This window comes from Vombatus ursinus, unplaced genomic scaffold (genome assembly GCF_900497805.2).
Source record: "Vombatus ursinus unplaced genomic scaffold, bare-nosed wombat genome assembly UNPS02015255.1, whole genome shotgun sequence".
Classification (NCBI taxonomy): Eukaryota; Metazoa; Chordata; class Mammalia; order Diprotodontia; family Vombatidae; genus Vombatus; species Vombatus ursinus.
In genome coordinates this window covers 3,310,579-3,330,796 of record NW_020955033.1, presented here as the reverse complement: position 1 = coordinate 3,330,796, position 20,218 = coordinate 3,310,579, and the positions used below count along the sequence as shown (strand labels likewise).

General features: G+C 39.5%; 1 protein-coding gene across 3 annotated transcripts in view; it reads right to left on the bottom strand.

Moving 5' to 3' along the window:
- Positions 1-1,615, bottom strand: part of LOC114031830 (protein-L-isoaspartate O-methyltransferase domain-containing protein 1) — a 53,403-nt gene extending 51,788 nt beyond the window's left edge. The window contains exons 1-2 of one of the 3 annotated variants that reach the window (XM_027846975.1): positions 1,505-1,615; positions 814-873 (exon numbers count right to left, since the gene is read on the bottom strand). The gene's annotated coding sequence lies outside the window, so the exon portion shown is untranslated. Of the gene's footprint in view, positions 1-813; positions 1,206-1,504 lie in introns of those variants that run through there. The other 2 variants (XM_027846973.1, XM_027846974.1) reach the window with 2 other exon arrangements.
- Positions 1,616-20,218: the final 18,603 nt, after the last annotated feature.

The following is a 20,218-nucleotide window of genomic DNA, read 5'->3' as shown; positions in this document are numbered from 1 at the left end:
TTCAAAAGAATATCAAGTCTATCACAATTCTGTACATCACAATGTCCATTAATTAAAGTCCCACCTCTGTCCTAGAGGCTTACAATTCCTTTTAACATTAAGTTTTTTTTTAAAAAATGAGACTGTGTTGCCTGTATTGTCCTAAGCTTGAGTAAAGATCAGTCATATTAACATGCCCTCAAAGCATAAAATTGTACTCAGTACATAGTATAAAATGTTAAACAACAAAAAATTAGGCAAATGAAGTATCAATCAATGCAATTTCCAAAAGCATTTCTTCTAAGAAATGTTCAATGCAATCTTAATCAGCTAGTTTTCTGACGTTTATTAGACAGAAGTCAACTACCATTTATCCAAATCCAAATAACTCTGTGGTTTACTCATAAACATTTTCAATCCTTTGCTTATTTTTCTTTGCAATACAATATACTTCTAAGGTTACCGTTCTTTCTCATCTTTCCTTAACTAACAAATCTGAGCTTATGGAAGGCAAATTTATTTTAACACTAGAAATGAAACATAAGTTAAAGCTACATAATGTAGTGCATGTATATGCGTATAGATAGATGATCACAGAACGAGTTCTAGACCCGGTTCTGCCAAATACTTCAAGAATTTCTGCTCTATTTCCTTAATATCGAAAGTTTCTCGTTTTAGTTTCACATTCGGTAGAATTTCACATTCGGTAGTTTTCACATTTACAACGCAATTTTAAAATTTTTACATTTTCAAAAAGGCTATATCTAATACAAACGGGTATTACTTCCTCACAAGTACATCTGATAATTGCTGTTGTACATATTTTTTACCTACCGCTAATGCTGGGGAGTGGGTCCGAAAGTACCTTCAGTTGGTGTAACTTTCACTCTACTCCTGTATTGAGCAAGCACTTCTTTTACTCCCTTGCTTGACCTTTAAATCTTTTCCTTGAGCCGCAACCGCGCCCCCCACCCCCAGACCCGTTCAATAATCGGTTTTCCACTTTTAAGAAATCTTGCATTACTCCCTAATAGCCTTTGTATAGCAATGGGGGGATGAGGGAGGAGGGGTCACAGTCTAGTTAGTGCGCTTCTGCCCCCAGGTTCCTCTGGCCAGGTTTGCACACCCCGCCCCACCTCCCACGGGATGCCTTAGGTGCACAAAATGCAGGGCTCGCAGCACCTCCAGCTGCTTGTTTACTTGCAGCAGCAGCAGCAGCTGTGCTAGCAGCACCAGGAGCATCCGCAGGTCGAGAGCTCCCAGTCAGTGGCGCACCAAAAATGCAGCCGAGATGGGGGTGGGAGGGGCAGGGGAAGAAGAGGAGCCAGCCCCGCCCCCTCCGCATCCTTACACCGCCCCCCCGCCCCGCACATCCCCCCAGTTTCCCTCCCCACCCGTCACCCCGGTCACGCTCGGCAGGGGCTCGGCCCGGGCGCCCTCGTCCTCACACCGCCGCGGGCAACCTCGCCATTCCTGCTCATTTCGGCCAGGGGCTGAGGGGAAGGAAGGTGTTTCGGAGCCTTACCTGGACCTGGCGTCGCCAGCTCGCTCCAAACGGGTTGTGCAGCAGCTCCAAAACATCGGCCAAGCCCACCACGTCTGCGGCCAGGGCCCCTCGTGACGTCGGCACCACCACAACAACGACGACCGCCGCCGCCGCCTCAGGCGGCCTCCGGGGAGGGGGGGGGAGGGCTGCCCAGGACCCGGCTGGCTCGCCTCCTCACCGCCGACCCAGGGCGCGGAGCATGCGCACGAGATGCGGGAGCCCCGGGGCACCGGTCCAGCTGTGACGCCGGAGATCAACAAGTCGCCGAAACGCCCCCCTTTCCTCCCCACCCCCCACACCCCCAGCTCCGCCTCCCGCGAGTAGCCTCAACCTGCCAGTCCCAAATAACGCGAGGTCTGTGTTGGGGCAGGGAGGGGGGGTGTGTGGCGGGGGGCTGTCTTTAGCAGATCCCGCGAGAGCGGGACCCCGCCCCCATCCCCCTACTCTAACCCTTGCCAGGGAGAGCACAGCTGAGGCGAAGGGGGGTGAGGGGGAAGAAAGGTGGCCGGTGGGGTTGCGGCGCGCGCCGCTGCATCCCAGGCACCCCGCAGCGACAGGACCGAAGGCTGGGGAGGCTCGGGCCGGGCTGGAGCGCGGGGACAGAAATCGGCGCCGATTCCCGGCGGAGCCGCGCGCCCCCCCTAAAGTTTGTGCTTTGCCTTCCCTGCCTCCGAGGTCCTGAGGAGTAGAACCGGTGTCAGATTGAGCGCGTGCCGTCTGCCAGGCACGCGGGGCGGCCCCGAGCTGCCCCAGCTCTCCCATCCCCGGGGCGACGCTGCCCAGCAGGGCGCCGAGAGTCCGCTGACCCGGAGGGAGCGGACCGGCGTTCGCCAAACTGCGATTCTGCCACCGCTTTTTGGGAAGTTTCACGTCAGTTTTGGAAAGTCCTCACTCAGCTTCCCCTGAAGTGATGGAAACGCTTCCAGCTGCAGTGGAAGTTCTTAGATAGGACTTGTAATTAACTAATTAATAAGATAGATGATAGAAGTGGTTGACCTGGGTCATCTCTTACAGTTTGTAAATTTAACTATTTATAAACAGTTATCCGTGTTTTTATATAGATTTACATATCTGTAAGCATTAAGTTAATAGTCTGACCCCAAGCTTAAGAGTCCTGTTAAAGATTCTTAATGATCTATTCTCAGTCATTATCCTTCTTGATATTTGCAGCTTTTGACATTGCTGAACATCCTCTGCTCCTGGATAGTGTAGGTTTTCCAGGCACTCCTGTTTCCTGGGTCCTCAGGCTCTTTCTGGATCTTAACCAGGTGTCCCTCTAGGCTCTATCTAGTCCTCTATCTCTATCAAGTCCTCTCCTAACTCGGTATTATCTCCTTTCAAGATCTTATCAGCTCTACTCGGTATAAATCATCTAATCTAATCATCCCTGAACTTTCCCTGAGTTCCACTTCTACATTACCAACTGCTTTTTAGACATCTCAAACTCAACATGTTCGAAACTGAAGTCATTCACACACACACACACACACACACACACACTCACTCACTCTCACTCTCTCTCTCTCTCTCTCTCTACCTCTACACTGTTCTCACCATTCCTGTTATTAAATAAGGCACCTAATCACCTCAATTCCTCTTGGACTACTCATTGATGTTGTTGTCTCTCCTGGGTTTTTTTTTTGAAGACCAGTGACATCACAGAATGGCAGTTCAACTCCATTGTAAATTGGATTACAGTGAGGCAAAGTTTCAGAAGTCATCAGCCTCACTCTCTTCCAGAGTCAGTGGGAAGACAAAAGTAAACTGGCAATGGCCCAGGATGCGGTGGATGACCTTGGCATCTTTAATATCTGACAAAGCCCAAAGAAGTCTTCACGTGGTTGAGGTAGGCACCCCCTCCCCAACTCACCCACAGGTTTGAGGCCTGTCGGTTTCCCTCAACCTGGGTTAGCCTGTCTGCCTAGACGGTTTTTACTGGGGTGAGTTAGGTGACAGGTGGACACCAAAGGTAGATGGTCAGCCCTGAAAAGGGCTCAGCAAGCCCTCATACCAGAGATTCTAGTCCTCTCCAAATACCCCATAACACTCCTCATTAGCATTCACCCCATATATTGAATATGTTGTCAAATCTTGTTTTTTCTACCTTCATATTTCTCCTTTCCATCCCTCTCCCTCTTTGTACAGGCTCTCATCACTTCCCCCCTAGACTATTGCAATAATTTTTTAATTGGAATCCCTGTTGCAAGTCTCTCCCTACTCTAATCCATCCTCCACCCAGCTGCCTTTATCTTCCTAAAGCAGGTCTGACCACATCAGCTACCTACTCGGAGTTCCAGTGGCTCTCTGTTAACTCTAGGCATTTAAAGCTCTTCACAGCTCAATCCCTACCTCCTTTTCCGGTCTTATTACACTTTACTCCCCTCTACGTACCCTACAATCCAGCTACTCTGGATCTCCCCATCCCTTTTTACTGACTTTCCCCCTCTTAACTCCACCTTCTAACTTCTCTGGCTTTCTTCCAGGCAGCTCAAATACCAGCTTCTGAAGCAGAAGGCCTTTTCCCAGCTCCTCTACCTCCATTCCCTTCCCTCTGAGATTCCCTTCTATTTATACTATAAATAGTACAAGTTGTTCCAAAACTGTTAGTGTAGTTTTAAACTATTAAAGCCTAAAACTGCAGTAAGACAAATGGAACACCCTGTATATATCTTATATACATAGTTATTTGCATGTTTTCTCCATATAGGCTTGTGCTGGAGCCAGCTCGAACTGAATCCAGTAGATAAATTTAAGCATGAGCATTTTGCCCCTTCTATTGGCAAAGGCTACAAATTAAGTCTTAATCTGTTGTTTTGTTAATTGGTCAGATTTAAGAAAGGGATGGAGAAAATGTTAATAATGGAAATTAAAGAGGCTGTTAAGGTCCATTTTTGGAGGGGGTGGGGTAGAGGGGAGGACCAGTTACCAAGTGTTTACCATCTTACTGATAGTGAGCTCCTTTCAAGCTAGGACCAGGTTTTTGCCTTTCTTTGTATCCCAGCATATGGCACAGGTCCTGGCACATGATAAGTACACAATTAATGCTCTGTCTACTTCCTTGAGGTCTTGGTTTCAATCCTAGACTGGACAGATATTAGCTATGTGTCTCTGAGCAAATCTCACTTTCCTTCCACCTATGTACAATGTGGATAATGACGTCTGGGCCTTTTTTCCTAGAGGTTTGTTGAGAGGAAAGTACCGTGTAAAGCTTAAACAGCCATGGCAATGAATTATTGCTATTGTCATAGAAGGCCTAAACCCATTACATTTAAAGTCTTTGCTTTTTTTTTTTTTTTTTTGGTGAGGCAATCTGGGTTAAGTGACTTGCCCAGGGTCACGCAGCTAATCAGTGTCATAAGTCTGAGGCCGAATTTGAACTCAGGTCCTCTTGACTCCAAGGCCAGAGCGCTATGCACTGCGCCACCTTGCTGCCCCTCATTTAAAGTCTTTGTAAGCAGGTATTAATATTGTTGATTTTGGGGGACTGGTCCTGTGATTGATTTCATTGGCATAGGTACCTCCTTGTGAATGAATAATTTCCTCTGCCAATGCAAATTTATACCTTCTCTGCAACTTAATTAATGGTTTAAGCTTTAGCTCCTTGTACCAATTAAGTCTCAGGATGGTTTCAATAACTTTTAAGGAAAAATTAGGCTAGTGTGAATCTAGGAGAGTCTTAGGAAAAGCCAGAATAGCCTTTAGGGAAGGGACTCTAGTACATCCTACATCGACCAATCAATAGAAATTTATTAAGTTCCAGACTTAGAATAATACAAAGACAAAAAAAATAGTCCCTACCCTTAAAGACTTTACTTTTTTTTTTTAAAGTAAACAGCATTTACATATATAAGTATATACAAAAATAAATACAAAGTAATTTGGCTTTGGTAATTGAGAGTCAACAGGATGGTACAGAAAATAAAAGTGGGACCTTAAGTTAGGAAGATCTAAGTTCAAATCCTGCTTCAGACACTTTAGCTGTGTGACTCTGGGCAAGTCACTTAACTGCTGTTAAAGAAACTACCTTAGTTTCTTCATTTGTAAAATAGGAATAATAATGGTGCCTACCTTCCAGGGTTGTTGCAAGGATAAAATGAAATAATATCTGTAAAATAGTTAAACCTTAAAGCACTACCTAGAGACATTCATACATAATAGCTATTATTACTATTGTTGTTGAGTAGGAATGAGGAGGAGGCATTAGCATCTGGGGTATCTGAAAATATGTATTTTCATATGTATGTAGACATATGTAGACAATGGAGCTTGACATGAGTTTGGAAGGAAACCTGGAAATATAAGAGGTGGTGGTAAAGAGAGCTGGACCATAAAATATAGAAAGGAGAGCAATGTGTGATAAGGCTGGAAAAGTAATTCGGAAACAAGTTGTAAGTGGCCTTAAATGCCATAGGAGTTTATATTTGACTCTCAAGATAATGGGGAACCAGTGGTATTTATTGAGTAAGGGAGTGATGTAGTCAGAACTGTGTTTTAATGACTGTGTTACTTTGTCAGCAAAGTAGAGAATGCATTGGTAAGTGAAGAGGCTTAAGGCAAGGGAGACCAATTAAGATGCTATTAGTTATAAGATTAGATGCTATTAGTTATGAGAGGTGGCTGTGTGAGTGGAAAGAAGGGGGATGCATAAGAGAGATGTAGAAATAAAATCAACTAGACTTGGAAATTGATTAGATAAGGGTGATGAGGGAGAGAGAAGACTCCAGGATGACACCAAAGTTTGGAACCTTGGTGACTAGAAATATGGTAGTGTCCTTGTGAGAAATAGGGAAGTTTGGAAGAGAGGTAGGGTTAAAGGAAATGAAAACAAGTTCTTTTGTGGACTCTTTGAGTTTAAGATGTCCAATAAAATAGTCAGTTGATGGTATCGTACGGAGCTCAGAAGTAGGGCTGGATATATAGATCTGGGATTCATGCACATAGAAATGATAATTAATCCCACAGAACTGAGACTTAACAGGCTTTTTTTTAATCATTACATCAATCCTGTATGGTTGGTAGTACTGGTACATTGTATTGGTGAAAATTCTTTCACACCGTTTTACAAATGAAGGTGTTATGATCAGAGAACTTAAGCAACTTGACCTGATGGCACACAACTAGTAAGTGTTCAAACTTGGGATTCAAATGAAGATCTGCTTCCATACCTAGTACTTTTTCCACTAAATCTTCTCCCTGGCTCCTAATATAGGCGACCTGCCTTTTCCTCTTTCTTCCCTCAAAGGTCTACAGCATGCTTCAGGAAATCTTGCCACTTCCAGGAGAGACCTTCTCCCTTTTCCTCCCCTCTCCCCATCCTTTCAGCTTGTCTCAGAACCCATTCAGTTGGCCATGGAATGTTTGGATGACATGGGAGTCATGAACTCTGTTCCCTTCCCATGAGATGCAGTACCACCAGACCTTACATTTGTCTTGCCTCTGCCTCTTAAGGTCTTCTAGGCCTTACCTTCTGCACTAATGCAATGCCCCACAGTCCCCCAGCACTGTCATCTGACCTACATATGTAACCCTGAGGATCTCTGGACTTGACAATCTACCCCACATACACATAGACTTAGGGCTTCTGGACCTTTCCATCTGCCTTGCAGCTGAACCTTCTTTTATGTGTGATCTACCCTAATTAGAACATGACCTCCTTCAAAGCAAGACTGTCTCACCTTTTCCCCAGAGTATCCCCAGAGTTTTGCACAGTGCTTGGCACACAGCTCTTAATAAATGCTTTTTCATTCATTCAGTATAATTTGTAATATATATCACTTGTTCACCACCAAATTGATTTGGGGGAGCAGTTTATAAACTATAGCACATTTATTTTGAAATCATGAATTAGATACATGGAAGCAAAATCAAGACTGCTATCAAGTTGATTTATCATTTCTAGACTCAAAATCAGCAAATCCTTGTGCTAAATAGAGGATGGGTATCCATCCACAGAAAGTCTGCCTCTAGAGTCCATTTGAATTTCAACTTGATCAATTCCCCATTGATCCCCAGTGGAACTGAGGCTTGGGCTCCTGGTTCACTGGCTACAGCACTGGCCTTCTGCCTTGTCTGAGCCTCACCAGTTAGTATCCTATTACAGTACAGTCCCATGGAGTCAGTTGCTTGTTTCCCAAAACCTATGTAATAAACTCATGAAAATCTCTTATCAGATAAAAAATTAATAGAATTTGCTAACCAAAATTTAGAAAAGCTGAAATGAGACAAACAATAATCTCAATTTACCTCCTTTTCTATCTCTTTATTTTCCTTGTGTGAATTGTTTACTTCTTGACTATGTAATAATATGGTTTTCAGAATTCTAGATTCTTACTTTTGTCTAAGCAGCAGATTTGGTGCCTGGCAAAATGAATCATTCAAATTCTCATAGTAACCTAACACTTCAAACCAAAATGACCACTGGACAAATAAATAGCAAGCTACATCTGTTGCCTCAGCAGTTGTTACTCTCATTTGGTTGGGATTACTGATACCTCTACCCTGAAAAATCATGTAATCACTACTTTTAGTAGAAACCAGAATGTGTATATATTTAATTTTCTTCAGTAATGTGGCTCTTTACCATCACTGGTACACCTACTTGCCCTAGAATGAAGCCCAGTGGATTACATGAAGCACATTCAATAGGAACTTAATATTTTCTGAAATTTCTTCAAGTTGTTGTTAAGGAGCTCTTTGGGCTTACTTAGAGAGTAGAAAATCAACCAAGCAAAAGAAAATAACCACATGTGTATATTTGGTTTCTAAAGAGACTCCAGAGATATATCCTTAGTAATTGTGCAGTTCTTGCTAGTTCCTTACACTTTGGCAAGCTGTTGGCAACAAATCTTCTAGTCCCCAGTTCTACTTCCTGCAATAACCTAACTCTTCAAAGTAGCCTGTTAGCAAATTATTGTAAAGAAGTAAAGAGCCTACATATAACTGTTTGGGTGTTTGTAGCACAGGTTACCATCTGGGCCTACACTTTATTCATGTTACTTATATAGGGTGATCTCCACTGAAAATAACCTTTGCTCAAAACTGGAACATTTTATTCCAATATATGTGTGAAATTATCAGTAATCTGATAGTCCCTTGCCACTCGCTTAGCAATTGAGATTTCACGGATTTTATTCAACTTTGAAAATTGAGGTATTTTAAAAATGAGGTTTCCAGGTCAACATTAGTTTGGTCTAGTAATTCACCAAAAGCTGTATTTGGCTCATGACTTAACTGTGGCCTATAGCCAGAACAGCACATGTTAGGGTTGGGAAAGAAAATAAAGAACCTTAGGGGTCTTACTATTTTATCTAACTCTCCTAGAATTTCCAATTGCCCGAGGAAAATCCAGAACTAAAGGTAGAAATCCTATTAAATGTATAAATTGAAGTAGTGTCTTTAAAAGAAAAATGTCCTACGGTATTTTGAACATATTTGCATGACCACAGGCCACACCAAAAAAATACCTCCTCATTCTTTTCCATTTCTTGGAAATTTTACCCCTACCACAACTTTATTTTCCTGTGAAGAAAAAATTTAATAAAAAATTTCCCTATTGCTTTTAAGAAACAACCATGCAGTTGTTGTAGGACAGCCTTGTCAGTCTCTGGTATGAGACCAGTCTAAACATTATCAAAAATCGTCCATTTACCACAGTGGTGCTGTAACAGTATTTGGTGAAATTTAAGGACAGTTTTAGGTTTGACAGAAATGTTGTCATTGACAACTTTTGTATGGAACTACACTACTGCCAATGAGATCTGTAACTAGGAATAAGGGTATAACCCAACCCTTTCCTCAGTAGTTGGAGGACAGGTGCGTTTTTTAAGAGGGGTATCACAATGAAAGACCTCAAGGGATGAGCCTGAACTAGGGGTATCAAAGTATAATTTAAAGATTAACATCACCATGGCAAGAAGTAAGCCCATTGCCCTGTGCTAATTACAAATCTATTGCCTCATATCTATGAAAAAGGTATTATCACCTATTGCTATCATCCATCAGTCCCTCCTGTCTATGGTGTCATACAATAATTCAAACATTTATTATTCCACCAAAGCAGTTTGGTATCTTTCTATTAATATTCTTCTATAGTTGTTATAGCCAAAAAGAAAAGAAAATTATCCTGTGATGCACTGTCACATTGCAGGACAGCAGGAAGAGCACTGGTGCTGGAGTCAGGAATTGAGTTAAAAACCTATTTCTGTGTGACCCTGGGCAAGTCACTTAATTTCTGTCTGCCTTAATTTCCTCAGCTGTAAAATGAAGATAATAGCACCTACCTCCTAGGGTTGTTTTAAGGATCAAATTTGTAACTTGACGGCACATAGCAGACACTTGATGCTTGTCCGTTCCTCCTCCTCTGACCGCCCCCAAGCCTTTGCCTCTATGGCAGCTCCTCCTTTACCCACTAGTGAATCCTGCCCTGAACCGCCTGGTGAGTAAATACTAGGGACAGCCTCAGCTCACTTCTCTTCCCACTCTGCCCCAGAGTATCTGAAGTTTTTCCTCTTCTGCCCCTACAAAGACATCTTTCCCCTTTTCATCTCCCTTTTGGTGTTATCTTCCCTCATTAGAATGTAAGCTCCTTGCGAATAGAGCCTTCTTTTTTTTTAATCATATTGTATCCCCACTACTTGCCACATAAGCTTTCTGTCTCCCAGGTTTTCATAAAGTAGTCATCTGATTTCTAGAGTTTGTTTCATGTGAATCAACTCCCCAAATCCTAATCACTCCCCAACACATGATAAATCAAATTTCAGAACATAAAAAACTGGAGGGTAAGACCCAAGACCTATGGTGACATTAATCTGCCAAAGTGATGATAGCCTATGAGGCCTAGCCTAAATGCCAGTCTCCTCTCTCTTTATCACCTAACAACAACAGTGAGTCATTTTATAGCACCATCTATCTGAGAAATCTACCATGCCCTATCAATATTGTATCAGTTATTGCTAGGTGACAAGTAATAGTGATCTGAAATTTACCTTTCCAGCTCCATAGGGCATATTTTTTAACTAATTTTGGATGAATTAAAGTGTGTTCCATTACTTTCATTGTTTTTTAAAAGTCATAAACCGGGGGCAACAAGGTAGCACAGTGGATAGAGCACTGGCCCTGGATTCAGGAGGACCTGAGTTCAAATCCAGCCTCAGACACGTAACACTTACTAGCTGTGTGACCCTGGGTGAGTCACTTAACCCCATTGCCTAGCCAAAAAAAAAAGTCATAAACCTAAATGTCATTTTTTGTGCTTTAGCAGGTTTCATTCACAAATTTTCAGATAATCTCGTACACTTTCAAATCGATCAGTTTCCAAGCATGGATTATGGCCATAGAGCCAAGTGAAACACATGGACACTAAACAAATATTTGAAGTGCATGGCAAAGTGGATAGAGTACTGGACCTGGAGTCCAGAAGACTTTGAGTTCAAATCCCATGTCAGACATATAGTAGCTGTGTGACCTTTGGCAAGTCACTTAATTTCTCTGGGCCTCAGTTCCTCATCTACAAAATTAAAGAGTTGGTCTAGATGGCCTGTGAGGTCCCCTCAGGCTCTGGATTTGTAACCCTGTGGTACTATCTCATAATGATAGTATTGGGAGCTGTCAGGCTTAGTGTTAAAAAATAGAACTAGAAATACAGAGGCCTGACTTCTAGTCCTACCCCCTAACTAGCTGGGTGCATTTGAACCAGGTCATACTCTCTTTGAGCCTCATAATCAAATGAAATGATAGGATTAAAAAATGATTAAAGTCCTTTTCAACTCTGAAAATTCTGATTCTATTCTCTTTGCCCCCTCCCATTTGATAAATGAAGTACATATCTATGAAATCCTCATTCAATATATAGGAATGAATATTAACTTGAAATATTCTTTAAATCTACTTTTCAAATAATGGTGACTTTCTATATCACAGACTCTCCTCTATACATGGTCATGGCAAATTCTTAGAAGAAACCTAAGGCTAGGATTAAATTGCAGTGTCTTTGTTTTGAAAGGTATTTAATTTTCAATTCAGCTATGCTATATAATCCTTTATAAGTATAAGGAGAGCAATTGAAATAAGTACTATAAACTAATTTGCCTAAAGGCAGGGGGACCGAGGAAATTACAAATACGCAATGCAAAGGGAAACACAGAACACATCATAAGAATACTCTGAAGTCCCATCTAGTTCTGTAGTCCTGTGATCTGTATAGCTTAGGTTTGGCCAAGTATGTTCACATAAAATATCATCATTTGAACCATATGGTTAAAAGGAGAGACAAAAAAAAAAAATGAACACCCAAACAGACCAAAAGGAAAGGGGAAGCAGATTAGTGTTTGAAAAGAAAATTGACTTGGTCATTTCAAGCTAAGGACAATAAAAACAGATACAATTATAAGCAAAGAAGTATTGACAAATGAATAACATGAGAAAATATAAAAGTTTGGCGCTTTATAAAGCACATTAAGAGGGTGGTTTAGGTTTTACATTCCTCTGGAAGAAACCTTACTTAGCCCCAGAAACTACTGTAAACATGAATCTGAATCCAGGTCCAACAAATGAAGGTCAGATTTCCCTTTCAATATTAATGAACTTTGTCAACGTTGGCTGTCGTACTTTTTTGTTTGTCTGGTGCCAAAAAACCTGTAGTATAGAAGAGATCATTAGAATTTGAGGGGGAAGGGGAAACACTGAGAATTCCCATGAGGGCAATAGGATGTTCTTAACCTCACTATAAAAACAAGATTCTTTTTATACTCATTTGTTTTATTAGTAAAATTTTGTTTTTAAACTTATTATTAAATCATTACACTTATACTTTGTACCTGGCAGTCTGCTGGACAATTTGTGGGGCAGAAAGGTAGGTGGTCCGAAAACCCGCTTTCATTTTTAAGTTGTTTTTTTTTAAAGGAGCCAAAATGAAAATATTTGTGTTCCAGAAAGTTGTAAGATTTATAAATTTAGAGTGGAAACATGCATGTATTTAGTGAAGGGGGTTTTGTTTCATTGTACATGCAAACTTTTTTGGGTTTGGGGCTCAATTCGAAATATAGATGAAGGGCCAAATTTCAGGGACTGGAAGAAGTATAGGGATGCTACATTTCAGTACTATTATTATCTTGGACTGTGATGGTAATCATAGTGTGTAAAGTAGATTCTTAGAATAAAGTAATTGAGTTCTTATGTCATTACAGTTTAAGCATAATTGTGATCTTATACTTTCATTATGAGATTAAATAAACAAACAGCAAAATTCTCAGATTTATAGAAAAACAGGTTCATTTCATAGTCTTTACTGTTTCAGGCAAATAAATTCAATTCTATGAAGACTGGTGCACAAATATTTTTAAAATGAAAAGAAACAAGCAGGTTAAAGAAAACAATAGCCTCAGGTACTTTGTAAAACAAAATTTATGATTGAGCTTGGGCACTGATCCCATAGTAAAAAGCACCAAGTTACATTTAAATAGAATGGGTGCTATTTATTACTCATACCACCAACCATCTGGCCAATTTGTTATTTCATGAATATGCAATTAATAATAAAAGCAAATGGTACAAGATAAACATTTTGTAACTTCTCACTTTAAGTGAGGAAACTCTGTTTAGCTTCCTTTGTGTAAATTGCCTTCAAAGCCCAAGAGGCAGCTGAGCAAAGGGGTGAGAAAGAACTGAAGTGAGAAAGAGTGGCACTTAAGAATCATTATTACACAAGCTTCCTTTTGAAATATATCAGCCCTGGGAAAGTGAGAAAATGGGGCCTAATGGCCTTGTCACATCATTTATATTAATATATTATGTGACATAAGAGGAAGCTCTAGAGGTATATTTACTTTATAGTTCAAGCATTATTAAAGGTCATCATATTTTAATTCTCTGCTAATTTTTTGTCACTTTGCTGCCTGTAACTCACTTTAGGGTTCACTCTGATATTAGCAGAAATAGAGAGCAATGAAGTTCTTTATTTGATGATCTGGGGGAAATTAACTGTTCAATGTTAGTTACACACCTAATCAATTAAATATTCAGGTCACTTTGTTGACTGCTGAATTTGAGAAACTGGCTAAACCATATTTTAACAACTTTTTGATATTGAGTATTGGGAATGAAGCCAGAAGGCATGGGGGAGGGGAATGGAAATCTGTTGGCTTTGGAATCAGAGGACCCAGTTTTACCACTTATTATCTATGTGACAAATAACTTTTATTTCTCTTGGTCTCCGTTTTCTCACATATAAAATGGAAATAGACTACATATAACTCTGAATCTATGATACTCAGATCCTTTTCAGCTTTACATAGATTATGCATCTCATTTATATTCTTAAGAAGACCTCTTGAGACTTGTTTCTATTCATTCTTCCAGAATTTTATTGACTTCAAAAAGACCCTCTTTCAAAAGTGCTAGCCTGACTTCCTCCTTCCTCTGCTGCTTAGAATCCTTAGTTTCCTTTAAATCATAGATATGTGAAACCTCTCCTGATGGGGCACTGGGTGCTAGGGCCTTGCTCCCAACAATACTTTGTATTTATTTGTATATTCTACTATATGCATATGCTGTCTTTCTTGATAGAATGTAAGTTTGTTGAGTGTACAAGGACTGTTTCTTTTTTGTTTTTGTAATCGTAGGATGACAGATCAACAAATCTTAGGGTTTATCCAATTTAGCCATGCTTATTGCTAACTTCTTCACAGAGTTCCCCAGTCTAATCCTACATTTAAAGGAACAGATGATATAGAGACAGAGCATCACACTCAGTTTGTTTATGGGGAGTAAGGGAGAGAGACAGACACAGAAAGACAGAGAGAGAAATTATGTGTCAACCATTGGGAACAAAATATAATAAAATATAGGCTCTAACCTCAGGGAGCTTACATTCTTTTTTTTTTCCCTTGCCTTTTTTTTTTTTTTTTTTTGGTGAGTCAATCAGGGTTAAATGATTTGTTCAGGGTCACATAGTAAGTGTCAAGTGTCTGAAGCCACATTTGAACTCAGGTCCTCCTAACTCCAAGGCCGGTGCTCTATCCACTACACCACCTAGCTGCCCCCTAGGAACTTACATTCCAATGGGGGAAGATAACACTAAAGAGGAGATGAAAAGGGGAAAGATGTCTTTGTGGGGACAGAGGAGGAAGAGTTCAGATACTCAGGGGCAGAGTGGGAAGAGAAGTGAGCTGAGGCCATCCCTAGTATTTACTCACCAGGAGGTTCAGGGCAGGATTCACTAGTGGGTGGAGAAGGAGCTGCTATAGCTTTGCTATAAAGGCAAAGGCTTGGGCCCCCTACACACACACCCCCAAGAGAGAGACAAACAGTAAGTGTCCATTATGTGCCAGGAACTGGCTGCTAAATTTTCACAACCCCAGAAGGTAGGTGATGAGGAAACTGAAGCAAATAGAGGTTAAATGACTTAGCGAAGTTCACACAGCTAAGAAGTGTCTGAAACAGGATTTGAAGTCAGGTCTTCCTAGCTCCAGGCCATGGGCTCTATCCACTCCTCCTTCTCCTGGCTTCCAATAAAGCACTATATAAATGTCAATACAATGTGAATTATATTCACATTTAAACAGTGCTTTAAAAGATTTATAAAGTTAGTTCCTCATAATTCCATTATATGTAAGTAATGTAGATGGAAGATAAAAGTAACATAGAAAAAGCATCTGAGATTCAGACGGGCAAAGGTGACTTCCTCATGACAACATGGCTGATAGTGGGATCCAGGTGGCCTAACTTTAGGTCCTGTGCTTTTTCAGCTGCAACTGTGCTGCTTTTTTTGCTACTTTTTTTTTTCAAGACTCCATGAGGATCATTATTCTTTTGTTTGTTATTTATAAATGACTTTTTAAATTCCCAAAATCAAATTTCATTTCACGTTGTTTAATCTTGATTTGAAAGATTTAGAAGACCTGACCAAAATCACTTGAGATTTGGGAGACCTGCCTAATCCTGCAAGGTATTGTAGTTATTTGCCTTCACTTAATTTCACCTAATTTCAGGAGCTGGCTAATCATGCTTTTTTTTTTTTTCTTATTAACTTCTATTACTAATTGCCTTTCCTTTTCCTCCTTTCTGAGTTGGTATAGTGTTTTGAACCTTCATTTAGTTATAACTGAATACGCTCATTACTAATAAGAATAGTTTCTATTTTAAAAGGAAGAATTCCAATTTATGATTTAACAAAGAAAGCTTTTGTTCGGTTGTTTCAGACTGTTCATGACCCCATTGAGGTTTTCTTGGCAGAGATATTGGAGTGGTTTGCTCTTTCCTTCTCCAACATATTTTATAGATGAGGAAACTGAGGCAAACTGGGTTGGGTTAAGTGACTTTCCCCTGCTCACACAGCTATTACGTTTCTCAGGCTAGATTTGAACTGGGGTCTTCTTGACTGTAGGCCCAACACTCTGCTCACTGTGCCACCTAGCTGCCATCAAGCTTTTAGTGACCATAAAATTAAGATCCTGATAATAAAGTTTAGTTCATGACACAGCTAGTTTCCTTCACAAATTCCTAAATATCAAATGTGAATTAGAAGCACGAAGCTTGCTTAAAAAACAATTGCATATTTACATTAGATACCAAATCAAAATTGGTCATTATAAAAGCTAACTTTAAATAAGTCTTAATAATTATAAATATGTGATATATATTAACTTCATGGCATGCATTACAAGGTCAATGAAAGTTGTCCGGTGTGTCATTATTATGCTGAAGTCAATTTTTAAGTCTTAGTGATTAATTCATCTTATACATGAAGCTGAGTTTGGCATATCAAATAGACAATGGCATTCAAATTTTGAAATAAGAAAATAAAGGATGGGCTTGGTCAGTATGTATATAAGTGCCAATAGTGAATTCAAGCAGTGAAGTGAAAAGTAGTAGTTGAGGATTCTTCCTGCTCTAAATAGACTGACTACTCTGAAGCACAGTAATTATCAAGTACTGGCTAGAGCCAACTGGTTTGAAAGCAGAGTTAGGATAAAAAAAAATCTGCTAAATGGAATAGATTTGCTAAAAATAACATTTTAATAGGGGTTGTGACAACATATCGGTCATCAGCCCAAAGGCGTTTTCATTTCCTAAAATGAAGATTTGGCCTAAACAGTCAGCTGTTGTTCTGGTACACATTGCTAACATTAAAATGAAAACAAAAACATGACTTACAAACTCTAGGCCATTCCAAGTACAGGTTTCCAGAGGGGGAAAGGTATTTTGAATGTATTCAAACTTTAATAACTTAGACATTTGGAACACTCTTTAAAAAAAATACCCAACTGTCACTAGATGACAGTTATTCTAAACAGAAATTTCCTTATCAATAACTACGTAAGTAACTAAATACATATATACACAAATAATATAGACTATCCAGGGAAATGACTGATGCTGCCCAACTTGAGGACAATGGTCAAAAATGGTGGAGCCAAAATAATAAAGGGTTGAAGTACTTTCCTTTCTTTACCCATGACATAAAGGTCAGCTCTTAGGAAGTTATCAAGTCGATAAAGTTTGTCTCTGAAGACAAACATCTCATTTCTAGATCTCCTCCTCCGTCAGTCAGTCAGTCAATAAAATAATAAAAGTATTCCTTTGTCCCTCTGACTTTGGAAGTTTCTTATGCTCCAATCATCTCTTTTACCCCTTCCCTTTAAGCAAAACTTACTCACATGTATTCTTTTAGCCATCATACTGAAAAGTTTGTTTGATAAACTAATTTATGTAGAGATATTTAGTGGTTGAAGATGGCTGAGTCTACAAACTATTCTAAGGGGTATTTAAATTTTAAAAGAAGAAATCCTAATTAAGTTCTAAATGGTGAAGTTTTAGTCATAAAGAAGAGCTTCCTAGTAATTCTCAAATCATGTCCAATATATGCTGACCACTTCCAGATATATAAAACTTGGGCCTGAGATCTGTTTTAACATGACTTACCTACTCTGCTTGGACTAGGGATAAGAGTAATAGTCTTCTTCAGCTCACCCCTCTACACAAATATAACTTCTTAAAGGAGGCTCTGCCTCCTTTTTAACCTAATTCCTTTATCTAGATATCTTCAGAGAATGAAAGTAATCACAACCTGGTAGGGGAATCGATAAGCATTTGTTAAGCACCTACTAAGTGCTAGGCATTGTACTACTAAGGGGTAGGTTAAGCACCTACTAAGTCTAAGTATTGTCAAACTCAGCTAACTGATTTGTACTCAGATTTGAATGGCAGGAAGACAGGTGGCTTGATTTTTTTTTTTTTTTTTTTGGAAACTGTGATGATCCCAAACTTCTCCCTGAAACAAATGCTCATCTTTTTAACATCAGTATTCTTCTGGTGATGCTATGTGACTACAAAAGCACAGAATATCAGAGTCTTTGCATTCTTTAGAAGCAGCTGGGTGGTACAGTGGATAGTGTTGAATTTGGATCCGGAAGGAAAGGGACTCACCCAAGGTCACACAGGTGATACTGCAAAGTCAGAAGTCCTGGGTGGTTAGTCTTTTTTTTTTTTTGGTTGTTGTTGTTTTAACTTAATTTAATTTATCAGAATAAATAAATCAACATAGTGTAGGAGAGGTACCAGGGAGCACTGAGAGCTTAAGTGACTCCCCTAGCTTTTCCACTAGAACATAAACTGCTTTTAAGTAGGAATTGTTTTTCTTTGAATTTATATCCCTGGAACATAGTAAGTGCTTCATTGAGGTAGGTCTTCTTGCCTCTAAGGCCAGCTCTCTAACAACTGCAACTCTCCATAGACAATGGGTTTTTTCTTTTGTTTTGTTTGTTTGTTTTGAGGTAGGGGGAACCCCCTCCACCCAAAGAGTCTTTCTGTGGTACCTAGTATGTATCAGGCACTATGCTAAGCACTTTAAAATTGTTATCTTATTTGATCTTCACAACAATTGTGCAAGATAGGTACTGTTATTATCTACATTTTGTAATTGAGGAAATTGAGGCAGAAGTTAAGTGACTTGCCCAGGGTCGCACAGCTAGTATAAGAGGCTTGACTTTTATTGCATTTTAAAAGTTTTATTTGAATAACAATGGATAACATAGCTGTAAGGAATTAGGATCCCTAAACACAACAAAAATTACACAAAACATTTGTGTTATTCATGTCTTTGTAGAGAACATGTCTTCTAAAAGAATGTTAATGAATAAAAGATTTTCTTACTGTGTGCTACCATCTTTCTTTTTTTTTATAGTAATGAATCTTGTTTTGCTCAGAATGATATTTAAATCAGTCAGAATACCTAAATGTATGCCCTTTGTGGGAATTGTGTATGTTGCTGTAGGTGTCTCAGTTTGCAGAGGATATTTTGCTCAATTATCACTGTAACTAATCCTTCAAAATTGATAATATACAAATAAAGTAAGCACTAACTGTATTAGTGAAAGTATATGAAAAGGACATTTACTCATTCATTCATCGATGCAGGAAAGAATCTTTTATTAATACTTAACTACTTTGAGGCATCACCCTCCAAGTATCTTGCCACGTGATGAAAGGAATGCATCTTCCCAAATGGACTATCCCCAAAATACAGTGCAAGAAAAGAAGCAGCTATGCATTCCTCTTCTTGCTAGGTAATAAGGACAAAGAGAAGCCGGGTCACTTTGCTTCTGCTTTGTTCTCTTGTGCCTTGTGAAAGTGCTCATAAATAAGAGCATTGGTTCTTTTGAAGCTCATGGTTAGTGGAGAGAAAGACTGTAGAAAGAGTTCATTGATTGGTCTAGCTCTTTCATGATTTATGCACAGTATTGTTTGTAGTAATTTCTAAAGTCGAATTTTAAAGAGTAGAGAATGAATGGGATTCTGCTTTGCCCCTCTGCCTTTAAAAAAAAAAATGTGCGAAGGAAGAGAATAAATGAATCTGTTTTAATTCATCAACTTAGGACCAAAGAAGCATTCTGGACCATTGCAAGGCCACATGACTTTTCTTTCATTAAAAATGAACATTTGGGTTAAATCACAGTGGTCTATTTTAAACAGCCCTGATTAGATGACTGGCAAATGACCTTGAACCTTGGTTTCCTTCTCTGAAAAATGAGGGGGTCAGACAAGTTGTCTCTTCTAGCTCCAAAACTCTGAGTTGTGGTACTATGTGGCATTAAATGAGTAATATAATAAGTGGAAAAAAAATTTTCTCCCTATAACCTTTGGTATTTTATTAAGTTTTAATATAAGAATTCAATAATAAGCTTTCAAGTACATCAATAGGTCTTTGAGACAGTCATCAATATGAGTGTTCCTTCTAATCATGCAAATAATCTCTCTGTTCCTGCCTACCCTGTGCAACCGTTGTCTGTGTCCAGTTGCAAATCTGTTGCTGGGGGTCCACTCAGCATGCCATTCCCTTGACATTGCAAAGATACCAATATAACATGTAGGCTGTTCTTCAATTTTCCCTCATTTTTTTATGTGACTGGCCCATCTTTGTACTTTACTAGAATTATAATAGATAGAAAATAGAAATTTACTAATTATAATTAAGTTTCTAGGCAGTCTGCTCGGATAAGCAATACACTTTAAGACCTATATTAATATGTTATGACAGATTTGCTAAAAGCCGGCAGAAATGTAGCACTGTACCAACTATGGAATGCAAAGTCATGACTAATAAGATGGGGAAAAAAAATAACTGAATACAATATTTTCCATGGTTGTACCTAATACTACTAATTTTTCAAGAGCTAGCATAGCTATGTCATTGATTTC